At 43.1% G+C, this 15,176-nt stretch overlaps 1 long non-coding RNA gene across 1 annotated transcript in view; it reads left to right on the top strand.

The window, feature by feature from the left end:
• LOC139792879 (uncharacterized) overlaps positions 1 to 15,176 on the top strand; it is a 201,297-nt gene that overhangs the window by 147,456 nt on the left and 38,665 nt on the right. The window contains exon 2 of the long non-coding RNA XR_011724425.1: positions 4,617 to 4,720. This is a non-coding gene — a long non-coding RNA (uncharacterized lncRNA). The remainder of the gene's footprint in view (positions 1 to 4,616; positions 4,721 to 15,176) is intronic.

The following is a 15,176-nucleotide window of genomic DNA, read 5'->3' as shown; positions in this document are numbered from 1 at the left end:
CCCACTGGTGAGACGATTGTCAGCCACAGCCTCCCTGCTGTGGAAATTCTTGGGAACCATTCCTAAGGCATCTCCACATGCATGGCAGGTGTTGTGCTTTAGGCAATCAGAGTGTTCCCAATCTGATTTTATGTCATGTCTATATTCCACCTAACCTCTCTCCCCTCTTGCACACACTGCTCCATACATCTCCCTATTCCCAAAGGATGTCCTGCCAAACTCCAGCCTACTTTACCTCTCCTGCAGTTTGTCCTCAGCCCTGATGGTGCTTGTCCTGTTGCACATCAGGTCTCCCAATTCTGGATCCAGATGTTCCTCCACTCTGGGTAGCAGATCACTGTCTGCTGTGATACAGCTGCATCAGCCCCAGGCACTGGCTGCTTCAGCCTGTTCACCTGAATGGTTCTTTCCTCAGAAGTGAAAACCCTGCTCCTGCTTCTGAGATCAAACTACCCAAGCGTGTTCATTACTAAAAGTAAGCCATGTTCACAAGAAGAAAAAAGGCTTCTGAAAGCTTTATGTTCTCACAGTCTTGATTCTTCCACAGTAAGCTGTCTGGTACCATCAATCATATCCCTGCAGAGAGTGCAAAGCAATGCCCAGTGCTGTCTCTTGTATTTACTTTATGAAGATGCTAATGACTGTGGGACCAAAATGAAGTGAGTCTTCCCTGAGGAGATAATACCATTTTGTTCTGAGAGGCAGTCATAACAACAGATGGGTTGCATGTGCACTTACTTTTCTGCATGTGCTTCTCAATATTTCTTTGCTCTTTTCTTCAAGAAGTGAACTCATACCAATTGATGGGACGAAATGGGAATCACACTCTTGACTCCTCTGTAGCTCACATCAAAGCCTCTTGAGAAGTGGTGTCTTTCTTCTCATACTTCATCTTAATAATAGCAATTTTTGATCAATAAATTAGAAGTCGAGTGATTCAGCGTCATAAAAAGAGCTTGGAGCTCATTGGGATTCTTCTTTCATTTCTTTTGTTGGCTTATATAGTAGTTGGATAAACAATGTTTCCTTATTCTGATTCTGTATTAGATTCTATGGCTCTGTATTTCACAGCTACCATAAAAGCATGTACAGCAGTGATGGGAGCCGTATAATACCTAGATAGGTGATAAAAATATTGTTGCTGAGTCCTTCAGGGTGTGCTTTGTGAGAAAAGACACTTAATCTAAGGAATAGGGGATTATTAAATTTTACTATATAGCATATGCAATACTAGAATTTATTAGTCTATTGTTCAATAGAGTAACTGGTGTGATGTTTAAGTATCTATTTATTTTTTTTAAATCCACGAGATAAAAGTTCCCAAACTTCCTGCCTCAGTTTTCCTGTTTGCAGCATGCACGCTGGTGGTACTAAATGAAACTGCCAAAAATAAAACACCCATGTACATATGTAGCACACAGGTGGAACATGATTCACATATGTCCTTGAAAAGGTTTAGGTTTTCCCCATATCAGTGAAGAATTGACTTCTAGCTTAGCTGCAGTAACAAAACTGCTTACAGTGGACACTGTATTAGAAAGAATTTCTTTACCGAGAGGGTGATCAGACATTGGAATGGGCTGCCCAGGGAAGTGGTGGATTCTCCGTCCCTGGAGATATTTAAAAAGAGACTGGATGTGGCACTCAGTGCCATGGTCTGGTAACTGCAGCGGTAGTGGATCAAGGGTTGGACTTGATGATCTATGAGGTCCCTTCCAACCCAGCCAGTTCTATGATTCTATGACACCACTTAGAGCACTTGTCACTTGTTGCATTTGAGAGCGTGCAGGAGAGCTGCTCACTGCTATCTGCTGTCTTCAAGCAAGTCTGTAGCAAAATGTTAATAAAACACTCTTTTGTGGTTATCCATATTTATCCCCATTATGATAACCTGTATGAAGGATTAACACAATCCAGGCCAGACCTCCTGCACTGCCAGGTGTGGTTGCTGCTGCAAGGAGCTGACTGCTGCACGCACAGTGCAGTGATGAGGGGTAACCAAGAGAAAGGAAAGGAACATAAAAGGAAAGATAGTGGTGTTTCCAACAGGAAGATTCAGACATAGTCTCAGCAAGCTGTGCGTTCATTACTTGCATATAATAGTTAGTAGAAAGTATTGCCAACGTTTTTTTCAAAGGTATGTTATACAATGTACCCCTGTATCTTTGTGTTCTGCTTCTTTTTCAAACTGGGTATGGAGTGACGGGTTTAGCCCATATGCTTTTAATGCACTTGGAGGGGACTGTGGCATTTCTTTGCCTTTCCACTGTTTGAGGGAAAAGCAGTCATTCTGTACAAAAAGTCTGCATCAGTGGCAGCCTTTAAAGACTTCTGTGCTTGATGTCTGAATTCAGTTTTTAAGAAGTCTGAAGTGCCAGCTTTTTCTGCATAAAAGCTGCTTATCCCTCAAATGCAAGAACTTCAAACAGTTTGCTGACAGCATCTAGACGTCCCCAGCTGGAATAGCTTGAGATGGTTATAGCTTCTCTTGGCAAGTGGGGAATCTTAAGAGCAAAATCCTAGAGAGATGAAGTCTGTTACACTGAAGTCCCTCTCTGCTGTTGATCTCTACACATCTTCAGGCACGATCACCATTTCCCACATTTCCCTTTGCAGTGTGCATACATTGCTGATGTGCTGATCCATCTGCAGGAGCACATGTCCCGCTGAGCTCTCTTGATGTTGGATCTCAGCTCAGCTGAGAGGCAGCCTGTGTCCCACAGCAGTGCTTACATGTGGCTGGTGGTTGTCTCACGTTGCTTCATGCTAGCATGCAAAGCCAAAGTGCCTACTTCACCCACTTCAGTGCCTGACATTAATTCATCTCTCCTCTATGCCTCCAGAGCACCAGAGGAGCACAGTGCATTTGTGCTTTGTTAAACCTGCATGACAGGCAGTGAAGTGCATTTTAATTATTCTCATCCAGATATGTGCAGTGGAGAGGGACAGTGTATTGACTTTTTTGTTTATTTTCCCATCTCTGAATGAATAAGTTTTTTTCTCAGCAGGCTAATAACCTCAGCTTCAGCAGTACTTGTTTTCCAATTGACTTTTCTCTCTAACTATCACTTACCTATGGGATACCTTGGGGATCTGCCTGTACATGGTGCTCAAGGGACATAACATTAAAATACACATTAATACCTTCCTGATCCTGCTGGGATCTGAAGGGAGAAAGCCACTGTATGGTAGTGGTCCTGGAGCTATTAGGAAGCTGAATAACAAGAACACCCGAGTACCTTTGGGAACACAGACCCTGGTGTCTGTGTAAAAAGCCTGCTGCAATACCAGTACCAGGTCTATGGCATCTCCCTGTCCATCCATGCCCAGTTTCTATTAGAATAGGCAGAGGCTACGTACATCAGTGGATTTAGGCAAGGACTTTTTTTTCCTGGAGGCAGCTTTAGGATGCAGAGCTCCATATCCTAGAAGAGAACAGGCTCTGAACTGACATAACATAATTTCAAACAGCAAGAGCTGTGATCTTTCTTTGTTTCACCATCCTTTCAGTGGCTCAACCCCATGTGTAGTTGGTATCAAGCATGGCAGGCTCATGGCAAGCTGTTTGTCTCCTTTTTAACATACTGCAAGCACTGTGTGTCAAAGGAAAAGGAAACTCCTTTCTAATAACTGAGCCACTTTCCAGATACTGTTTGTATGGATTCCCATTTTAGAAACCATATTTTCACCTGGCTTGCAGGGAAGGCTGCTTTACCACTGCAGGTGGAATCAAAATAGGCAGCTTCACAAACCTCAGGAAAATTTTACTCAGCAGGCAGACTGAGGCTATCACTGAACACAGAAAACATTTTTTGAAAAGGGCAAAAACATGTTGTCTGGGTTTTGTGTTCAAGCTGATATGCTAGGCTAGCTGATGATCCCTGCCTGGCTCCAAGACTCTCAATGTGCTCCAGCAGCCTTGTTGCAAGCTGTTACTTTAAACCTGGAGGAAACAAGCACCTGCAGCCTTTTGGGGCTTATTTTGTAACACCTGCTGTTTGCTGGGGCTTGCTCTCTTCCAGCATGAAAGTACTCCTTTCCTTTTTTCCACCTAAGGTTACTTTGGACTCCTTTCTTCTTCCCTTTTCATGCCCTCTTATTTAAAAGCACTGATCATGAGAAAAGTTGGGTGGAGGAAACCAGCAGCTTCTTCCCAGCATCCCTTTGCATGAAGCCCCTTTAGCCCTGTAAGAAGGTTAAGGTTTGTAAAGCTCCAAGTCCCAGCATGCTCCTCAGCTGTGTCTTCCTCCACCCTATGGTACTATGGGGTCATGAAGGTGTTCCTACAGGTAAAACCTCCTTGCTGACAGCCCCATGGGCAGACATTCCCAGTGCCATTGCAGGGGAAATCTCAGTGCTGGCAGCACTGGTTCAGCAGTGGCTTTCCTTGCCAAGCCCCCAGGCGTGCCAGTCACTGGGGGAAGGTAGGTTTTGATTTGTATTTCTTCTCATTCTGCCAACTCAGGGGATGAGATGGTAGTACTTGTTGTGATGTTTTAGTAGTTAATAAATATTATGTGCATGCTGTGAGAAAAATCCAATGCTGAGATGAGTCAGTGTGTAATGCATGCCTTCCTTTTCAGTACCTTTCAAATGATTTTTCTGTTTTTTTTCAGAATCCTGTGCAACTAGAGCATAACAGAAGAAGAGAGGATGAGGTGAGAAGAAACAACAGAGGTAAAACCTGGAGTTTGTGGGTATCAGAGCAAAAGGCAAAAAGGTAGGATTGCATCTATGTTGTTGTCAGTCCTTCACCTGCTCACACTGGCTGTAAGGTAGCTGGTGGCTCAGTTTGTGCTGCTGCCCCTATACTCTCATTGGACCCTCACTGTCTAAAAGTGGAAGGAGACATTTGAAAGCTTCAGAAGTTCAGGAAGGTAGGAGCCAGATTAAGGCAGAATTTAGCAGGCTTGTACTCCAAAAGGCTTGCTCCAGGCAAGCAAATGAGAGGTTGTACCACTCTGCACATGAGTTGACCCTCACAACCCCTCTCCCCTACCCCGAAATGTCACTGCCTCTTCGAGACCAGCCCTATTTCCCCCCCACCTCACATACAAATACATGAAAAAATAGCAAAGCCTGGGTTTATTTGCTGCAGCAGCTACCTGCTTAATGTTTAAAACTGTGGCTTCATTTCCGTAACATTATATGGCAGCATCATAATTTTTAACAGCTCATGAATCAAAAGCTTTTCCCCTTCAGCCATGAGCCTTGTGATTCTTGCCATGTGCTTTAGTTTCTTGTGGTTAGCCGAAGCTTGCTTGCAAATTTTTCCAGTTTAGAAATGTCCATCATTTCCTGTGCTCTTTAACAACAGAGAAATGCCAGCCAAGGCAGGCAGCCTTGCCAAGCTGCTCCTCGCTTCTGCACATCGAGGGTCCTCTTGGTAAACAGGGTCACTGCCCCTCCCTGTCTTGAAGCAGACTGTAGCAAGATTTTGGTTTATGCGTTTCTTCTGGTGGGACTGGGAGGCTGGAGGGGGAAAGTGGCCCCAAAATGTCAGAAAAGCACACCAAACCCAAACCACAAACAACCAAAGAAAAGCCCACAACTTTTTCACCAGTTGTTGAAAAAAAAAAAAGAAGTCTTATATATTATGTGGAAATTTTCCTATTATTGTTATTATTTCAGCTTGTAGTTGGCCATGGGAACATTTCCAAAGAAACTAGTACTCTGGGAAACCTTTTGTTTTCCAGAAAGGCTGTTATTCAAAAGCAATTAACATAAAAATGTTAAAATTGTCTAACCTCAGAGACAGAAGACTGGAGGAAGGAAATGGGAGAGTGTGTGTGCACGTGGGAGGGACCACAGCAGGCTGGGGTAATGTAAAGAGGCAGAAGGGGGAGAGCAGGGGGTTCAGGTCAGCAATGGGTGCAATTGCCAAGGAGGGTGGGGATGGAGAGACCAGACACCCAGGGGAGTCAGGGAGGCCAGGTGGGGTTCCTGTCACCTTGGAGGGTAGGATGAGCTGAGGAAAGGTGTGAGGTATGGGGCAGCAAGCGTCATGGGATTGAAGATGGAGATGCCCAAGTGCCTCTGTTCTTCAGGCCAGGTATGCAGTGTATGTTTTGGCAGCTCTGAGTGCCTGTTGTGACCAGGTGGAGCTGTAGATTCAAGACCAGGCGTGTGCTCTGGCAGCCCAGGGCAATATTGCCAAATCGTTTTGCTTCCCATCGTGAAAGCTGGGCAAGGGCACCTGCAGCTATGGTGTTGTTGGGTTTATTTTGCACAGGTATGGTGCAATAATTCTCCACCGTTTCTCCAGTGGGTTTTGAGACCAACTGGCTGAATTCTTACTGGAGAGGGCAGAGGGTAGCTAGATATGAAGGTACTGGCTAGTTGTGTGGAAATGAAGGTCAGTAAGAGGGAGTTTCCAGCTGTCCCAAGGCAGATGTCTCTGCCTCTGCTTTTCTCAAAAAAGCATCACTATTTTGAAGTCTGAACCACACCATATGCAGCCTGAAGTACGGCACTTTATTTTGCAAGGGAGGTGCAACAATCTGTAAATTTACAGATTCTCTCTTTTGACCTTTCTAGCAATCTTTCCTTCTCTGATTTTCCCTCATCTATACCCTGCTCATGTCCACACACGTTATTCTCAGTCAGTCAGCAATGTGGGCAGAGAGCTGAGTCCTCCTCAGGGAAGACCTTGGGGACTTGGGAGGCAGCCAGAAGGAGCATTGCGGGCAGGAGACCCACAGAAAGGAGAAGTGGCAGTAAGTACTATGAAGGCTGAGATCACAGGGGACTGGAGAGATGAACTAGACTTGCTGGGGTGGAAGGGAGGGATGCAAAAACTGATTAAATAACCCAAACTAGGGAGGCTTCTGAAGGTCAGTGATGTTTGGAAGAACCTACCTGGGACCTGGAAGTTTGCTTGAGAGACAGAGATGTTTGCTTAAATAAAAGTCTGAAATGTGAAAGCTTGTTCTAAATTAGACAGAGGTATTGCATTCTGAAAAACACAGAGAAATGAGTCAAGAAGCATTGCATAAAAAAGCAAAAAGCATGTGAATGGCAGGGCCAGTAGATCTTGAAGTGACACTGAAAAGGCTCAGGTGAGCACTGTGTCCAGTGGTGTAGGAGGAGGTGTCCAGGACTGCTCTTCTGTCCACAGAAGGTGACTTTGCAGCTTTCTGGGGCAATGTTTCTGTGATGGTGTTTTCCTGCAAGCCTTCCCTTCCATTCAAAGTGCAGCATGAACTGTTAATAGATCGTGAGTTGCTGGTACCATGGGGTCCCCCCACCTCCATTCTCCTGTCCTGTTTCAAGATCAAATTTTAATTGAAACAAGATGTGTCAGACAGGATGATTTTCTATAATTAGATTCTAAAATGTCATCTTAAGAAGAATGTATGTGACCCAGTTCAGATACCAATATGAAGAAAAAAATTCTTAGCCCCATTAGACACAGGAAGGTCTCATTGCAAATTGTTTTCTTCTTTGGCATGCATTTATTTAGGCTGGTTCCAGCATATGATAACACCTTTTCTGCTTTAGTTTAGCAAATGTGCTTTTTAAAGTTTCCATTCGTATTGCACTTTGTATTGTGATTGAATTTGTTGCCCAGATAATGTGCCCTTTTATTACTGTCTTCTTTTGCAATTTTTAAAGACTTCAATTTATATATAAACTATTATCTCTTGTGACAACAAGAATTTGCTTGGGTTTTTAACCAAATGCTCATGTATAATTTTTCAGTATATAATATTCTAAGGTGACCATATGATTCACCTGAGAAACTATTTAGAACACTGTAGAGGTTGTGATGGAGGGTTTGAAATGCACGTAGGGTGTTTAAACTTCTAGTTACATTTATGGAACAGTATTTAAGCCATCTGATTCTCCCCCTCTCCCCTCCCCCAAAGATTACCTGTATAAGTAGCAGAGGCAGCTAGGATTCAGATTTTGTTATTCAATCTCTTTTCGACATATGAAGTGCTCTCAGACAGCTGGTTATGTAAGCTGAGGTTTGGCGAGGTTATATTTTCAAGTACTTAACTCTCTGCACTGCATATTTTCTCATTTGTTTTTTATTTGCTGTGCTTTCTGAAGGGTTGCGTGTATCATCCTTTTTGCTGAAGTTCTGCAGCAGCATGTAAGTTTTGAGGGAAATACATGTTAGAAGTGTAAATATATTTTTACTTGAAAAAATGTAAAGCTAAGAGTGGCTAAAATAAGATCCCAATATAAATTTTTGAAGCATGCTTATGCAAGTTTAAATACATGAAACATAGACCTTTAAATATTATCCATATTCACTGAGCTTGACACAATATTACTATAGATAGTCAGTACTCAGAGCCAACTATCATTTAAAAACCAGTAGTGACAATACTGTGTTTCTAGGGATTATATTAATCTGAACCACTCCTTATCTGTTCCATGGTATTAAAGAAAACTGACCCGATGCAGAAGGCCTTGCTGTTTATGTACATGCTGCAAAACTTTTCAACTGTTTTGAAACCTGGCTTATATCTGTGTGAAAGCCAAATAGCTATATTACATCAGGGTTAAGAAACAACCAGTCATAAATGTAGAATGCAGGTCTTAACATTCAAAATATCCTTTCTCTTGAGTTGTCTGGTGGTTTTAGACATGGCACTTACACTAATGGAAGTTTTGAGTTTAAGTGTCCTAGGCAGTCTCTAGCGTGAGAAGGTGCAATTACAGACTGAAATATATGGTTGCCTCAAGCCACAGCCAGCGAGCAGTTTGTTTTGATAAGATTTTTGGAACAGGCTGAAAGTTTGCTATCTAGTGAATAAATCTTAAAATGTGTTTGAAGTCTTGTTAGCCTAAGTACCAGGATGTACGAAATAAGGATAAGGGATTGTGGTGGTAGAGGAGAGGTCATCTGCCTAAAAGCACATGGTATGTCTGCTCTCCCTTGAGCATGAAACACACATTTTTCAGTGGGAAAACACTGAGGACAGAGACCTCAGGAGAAAACAGCAAGCCTGGCCCTTGGCTTTCTCACCAGTTTGGAAGCTTCTCTCTGGGCACAACATCAAAGGGCCTCAGTTGCTTACGTCTCATCATGGTTCCTCGTGGTGGCAAAAAGTGGAAGAGAATCATAGAATCATAACTAGGTGAGGCCTGAAGTTCCCAGGAACCAATAAGATCCCCAGGCTCTTGGACCACCCTGTGACCCTTACACACCTGGAGTGCAATACTTAGCCAGCCACACCACAATGTAAAAAAGATATGACCTGTGCATTGACACTGAACGTGTCAAACCTGTCAAATAACATGAGATACATGCCATATGAAAGTGGCATCTGTGAACCTTCAGGTTGGCATCTAGATTTGAAAGCATTAAACTGAGCCAAACTGAAACCTGTCTGTACCTTTTGCAATTAAAAAACTCAAAACATAAAAACAAGGCCAGATGGGGTAAATGTCCTGAGTAAACACCATCTAGACAGATGTATCTGCATGTGGAGAAGGAACACAAGTATTTTAAAGTCTGAATTGCACTTGCACGGCCTTATATGAGGTACTTTATTTTGCAAGAGGAGAGAAGATTGTGGAATTTTCTAAATTTGCCTCTCTCGCTGTATCCTCTTTTAGTGTCTTCTGATTTTCTCTCAGATAGTTCTGGCCTCTGTAAGAATCTGGTTAGGGAACATAAACCATGTTGTTTAGCATGGGTGAGCAGTCACACGGCTTATTTGAATTCTGACCAAAAGTGCTTGGAGATATTGGTACCATTCAGCAACCCATAGGCAAACATCGATTTTATTTGAACCTCTTCACTGTGTGATTATAAGAAAAGACTGTAAAAAATCTTACCCATTTCTTACGGAATACTTCTGCTAGTGTACTTGGCAGTGAATTTGCTTTAACTCCGCAAGGGCATTGCAAATGAAATTTTTAGCAGAGATGCAAACTGATTGTGCAATACTGGGCATTCTGTTCCTCATGTTATTGTCCTGCTCCCAGTCCCAGATTCACTATGCCTACCAAGAAATACATTCTATTGAGGCAGCAGAAAATTGAAGCAGCTTCTAACAGCAGAAGCCAGCATAGCAGCTGAGATATTTGGGATGAAAGCACCATGAGACAACGGCAGTTCCAGGAGGATTTGGCTCAGGGATGGTGTGGGAAGCCTTTCCAGTGCCAGACCAGTGATGAAAAAGAAGAGGGAGTGACGAGGACACAAGCTCCAAGTTGTGAATCACCTCTCATGTTGGCCAAGGAGTCCACAGATGGAAAGGAGAGAGAAGCGACCACTGAAGCCAAGCAATGCAGCCTCACCTCCCTGACTTCCTGCTAGGAAGAACTGTGGTTTTTTGTTTCCCTCTCTGAAATAAGCCTTCTCATACAGCATTTATCATCATTAATTGGAACATCTGCCTCCTGCATCTTAGTCAAACCGTGCTGTCACTGCAGAGTCGTCTGACATGCTGGCCAAGTCAGTCAGTGGATTTCTTGCCTTAGGCCTGGTGGGTAGAGGTCTACATCTAATTTTATTCTAGATAAAATGCTTAATGGCAATGAAGCATTTATAGGCTGTCCAGAATCAGAAGGCACCCCTGAGAGAGATTCTTGAGAGAGAGCTTCACTCTTGGTTTTAATTTTTCCTTCAAATATACTTAAAATGTTGATAACTTATCCCACTGGAACAAAATACCACATACATTAAAATGGGGTGAAAAAAAACAGCTGAGGAAGAGGAGTTTAAAATCAAAACTGCATCTATCCTGAGATGTCTCTCATCTTAGCAAATACATCTTTCAGCCAGCAGCTTTGGAAGTGACTTCACCCTGCAGAGGACAGGTACCCTCCAGCTCTGCACCAGACCCAAACATCCTGCAACTGGAGTCAGCTGTGAGTGGGATTTTGGCCAAGTCTGCAGTGGAAAAACATGTCAGCCACAAAGTGGCTTCCAGGTCTGGGTCATAATTTTCCCCAAATGTAGTACAGAAGTGAGATTTTGGCTCTCCCTCTTTATGGGGCTTGGGCTGATTTATCAGGAAACACCAGGGAACTGCACAGGTACTCACGGAGTGAACTCTGAGATAATTTCATCCCAGCGAGGGGCCTGTTTTCACCCTGTTTCCTGGTCCCTAGGGAAACAACCGAGGAAAGCGGGACCCTTTGCAGCAGGGCTGACCCCGTGCCACAATAAATGGAGCCACCTGTGTCTGTGTCACTGTGCCCGTGTCCAAGGCAAACAGCTCCCTTCCTGGAGTCCCCCGGCCGCCGGGGAATGTCGCGGTGCGTCAGGGCTTGGAGCGGAAAGCGGATGGTGCTGTGGAGAGCACACGCTGTGACCGGCTCGGATGGAGGAATTGCTCCTCTGAGCTCATGGCAGCAGATGGCTTCTTCCTATACTTGACGGCAGGAGAGAGGCAGGGAAGCAGGGGGCGGGGAGGACAGTTTTTCCACGGAAACCTGTCTGTCTGGTAAATATCAAGCCCAGCATCTGTGTGTCCCGGGAAGTTCAGACAGACGTGTTACACCGCTGATTCAGCCCCTGTGCTCCCCAGCTGCTTGGCTCGGGGTGGGTTTGGCAAATAGTCCTGCCTGAGCCCGTTGCAAAAGTTAAAAAGTTATTTTCTCAGCCCTTCCCCCTTCCCTGAAGCTCCAAACCTCTGGTTCCTTTCTCGGAAACGGACTAAAACTTAACCACTACAAAAAAAGAAATGTAGAAAAGTAAATTGGTAAAAATATATTAACATAGAAATATGTTGCATTGAATTACAGTTATGTTTCTTTCCTTTTTTTTTCTGTATTTCTCCCTCTTAGCAGCACACATGCATTTCCTCTGGGGTGGGGTCCCCATCACTGCAGTTAGTTTTAGAAAACCTCCATCACGCAGCGCTGAGCTGGGACATCCAGGTGAGCTGTCTGGGACAGGAGCTGGCAGCTGTGTTCCCTCTATGAGGAGAAGGAGGACAAATGCATCTGCATTTGTCTGAATCAGCATATAGGTGGTGACAGAAAATGATAAGGCAAGCTGAAGAAGTGTGTAGGTCTTTTCATCCAAGATCACCACTATGTTGTGTGTGAAATCTGTGGCTTTAATGAGCCCGAGTGAAAGAGAGAAGGTTTCCCAGTACTTCAGCAGAAGTACCTAACCCCTGTTCACCCAGCCTGGCTCTCTGCAGGATCTTATTTTCAAGGTGTATGAAAGGAGATGCCACCTCTTTCCTCCAAAATTCAGTAGCTGGCAATTGCTTTTTTGGTGTGAGTGTTCAGAAAAACATTCTCAAGCCATGGTGTCTCCAGGGGTTTGTAGTAAAAAAATAAATAATGTTGGTTTGCTCAGTCTAAAACCAGAAAGATGAAAACAACAGAGTAAAATACACTGTTCGTTGTCCCAAATACTGGGAATTAGTGTCCCTGTTGAAACTAAGTGCCATAAATGTCTTCAATGTTTTGTTTTTTCTCTTGTTTATGGAGTAATGTTTTATTGCTGCCACAGCCTTGGCACACTGTATAGCACAATCCACCTGTTTTCACTTTCTAATGAGCAGTGACTCTAATTATTGCAGATACTGCACTGAGTGTGCACTCATGTTTTATTACATTTTCCAAAGGGGACTGTGTCTTACCAGCTTCAAGAAAAGTTCAGGATAGCTGCCTGTGCCATGGAAAAATAAGAGTTGATTAACAGTGGATGTAGGAAGCCCAAGAAAATATTAGAAAGGTGTAAAGATTAGTAAATATGAAGGGTTTTATAAGTCTGAGTGCTTGATATGATTGACTACATCAAAAGGGAAGCTGTTGTCTTACTGTTTCAGCTGGAGGTCCCTGCTGACAGTGTTGGAACAACTGCAACTCAACTTAAAATTTCAACTATTTTCCAGAGTTGGGCCTGCATTCAGGTCTTTCCTGACTCGCAAATGTGGAAGGATGACTAATGAGAAGGGGAAAGTGTGACTTTAGAAAGTGTGCTCATCAGCAAAAAGCACTGGGATGCAGTCATTGCACCACATACGCTATGTTTAAAGAAAGTCTTTCCACATGAAAGATGGTGATGATAGCAGCTGGATAGCGGGGACATGTAAAAGGCAGGAAGGGTGATTTGCAAGCCTCTGAGTGTTGCCTCAAGCTGCTTTTACCCCTTTTTGCTGACACACACAGCTGCAATAGGCATATTGCAAAGAAGCAGGTGAAAATCTGCAGTTATTTACATCAGTCAGAGATACATCCAGTGAAAGTGGTTGTGCATAAAGCATGAATTATCATAATCTTACCCTGTCATTAAAAGACAATTGTTTTACAACACAAATCCCATCATTATGTCTACATATAAAAAAAGGTTGTTTTGGTTTTGGTTTTTTGAGTTTTAGACTTGCTAAGAGGTGGGTCCAATTCATGGTTAAATCCTACAGATGATAGTCTTGTTCATCTCAGGATTTTCCAAAGATTAAAATGCAGATGTCTAGATTTCTTAAAGCCCCACAAAAACTTCAAAAACATGAGACCCATTTTACTCTTCCCCAGGTATCTGTGATGACTATAAACTCCTTGAGTGTCCTGGCAAGATTCCATGTAAGAGACAATCTGTTGAGTAACTCTTTGTGCCTTATTAGCAATTTTACATTTTTATATTTTAGCAAACAAAAGCAAAGTTTATCCCTTGGCTTTGGCTTAACTACAATAAATTATTTATAAGGTGCACCCCTATGCATGTACAGGTGCAACAGATTTTCCAGTTGTGCTGTTTTTATAACATAGTACTATTTAAAACACACACGTGTGTGTGGGGGGATGTTCTGTATGGAGCTGTATATAAAGTCTGAGCCAAGAAAAACAAAGAAGTTTCCCAGAAAGCTCTGGCACTCCTGTGGTGGTGATCCCTGTTCCATCCCCAGACCTGCTTCCTAAAGAAGCCTGAGGCCAAGGCATGGAGGTTGGTACCTGCCTGTGCTCAGCCCTGGATGTGGGCTTGTCAGGATGAAAATTTGTGTGAGCTGGTTCAAATGAAAGTCATTGCCCAGAGATAAGCCTGAAGTGCTCACACACTTTAAGTTCCTGGCAAAATCTTTGCAGTAAGTATATTTACATTAAGAGTTTGTACATATATTTACACCCAGGGTTTGCAGATAAAGTTCCAGTGTGACAAATATCTCTGATCTAGAAAATTTGGCTAGAAAGAGGCAGTAAAGAACAAAAGAAGTGCCTGCCTGCCTGCTTGAGTGAAATATGGAAGGTCTGTGTGTGAGTGTGTCCTTTTCATTGACTTAAGTTGTTTTAAGTTTCTCAAGTGGTAACTTCAAGCACTGGTTAGCTGTACAGCTCAAGAAAGAGAATATATATAGTTCCTGACAGAAAACACTTTGTATGTTAGGGTAGCTGGCTGGCTCTGTGGCATGCCATTTGTGATTTTCTGGTGAATTTTAAGCTTTGCTTCATTGGCCCTTTTGACACAAGGACTGCTGTAGAGGATGCTTCTGGCTTTTGCCCACCTGAGGGTTTGGGTTATCCCTTGCAGAAGGCTGCCTTTTTGGCTACAAGGGCCATTAGCTTTTCTTGCAGTTTCAGCTTTTCTTCTTGCTTTTCCACTTAGGATTTTTCTTCTTTTCTATTTTCAGTAAGCAGTATCTGCAGATCTGCAGCTGAATTTGACTGTTTTTTAAGATGAGTACCACAGGGTTGAGGTGGTTTGAGTGGTTTTGCTTGGTTGGTTGTTGGGGTTTTTTTTGAGCAGGGAGGGGAAGTGGAAGGTGGAGGGACTCACATCTCCCAGGGAAAGTGCTGTTATTAATTATGCCTTGGAGATTATTTTTTAGTGGCTCAGATATAATTACTACTTGATCAAATTTTTATATGCTACTTAGGACAAAAAAAAAGCCTCTCCTTCTGTGTGACCCCAAAACAAGCTGTTTCTTCAAATACTCATTTTTAGGGAGTCAGGGAACTGCATCTGTAATTCTTACTCATTCTACAGCCCCTGAATCTCTTCCCACATAGGTCACCCCAACACCTCTCCTCCCTACCAAAACTTTGCCACCTATATAGACGTGCAAAGGAGGACTTTTTGGAGACCCATAACTAATAGATTCTGGGTTTATCTTTTGCAAACTGCTTAGAAATGTATGTTATAGGACATGATTTTAAACCTTTTCCAGTGTCTTTTCCAAGTTTGGAAAAGCTGAACATAGAGGGTAATGCTAATAGCTCATAGCTCAAGTAGAGACTTGGCCTGAAAAGCAAAAAAG

This window comes from Heliangelus exortis, chromosome 2, assembly GCF_036169615.1.
Source record: "Heliangelus exortis chromosome 2, bHelExo1.hap1, whole genome shotgun sequence".
NCBI lineage: Eukaryota > Metazoa > Chordata > Aves > Apodiformes > Trochilidae > Heliangelus > Heliangelus exortis.
This window is presented reverse-complemented; position numbering and strand designations above follow the sequence as displayed.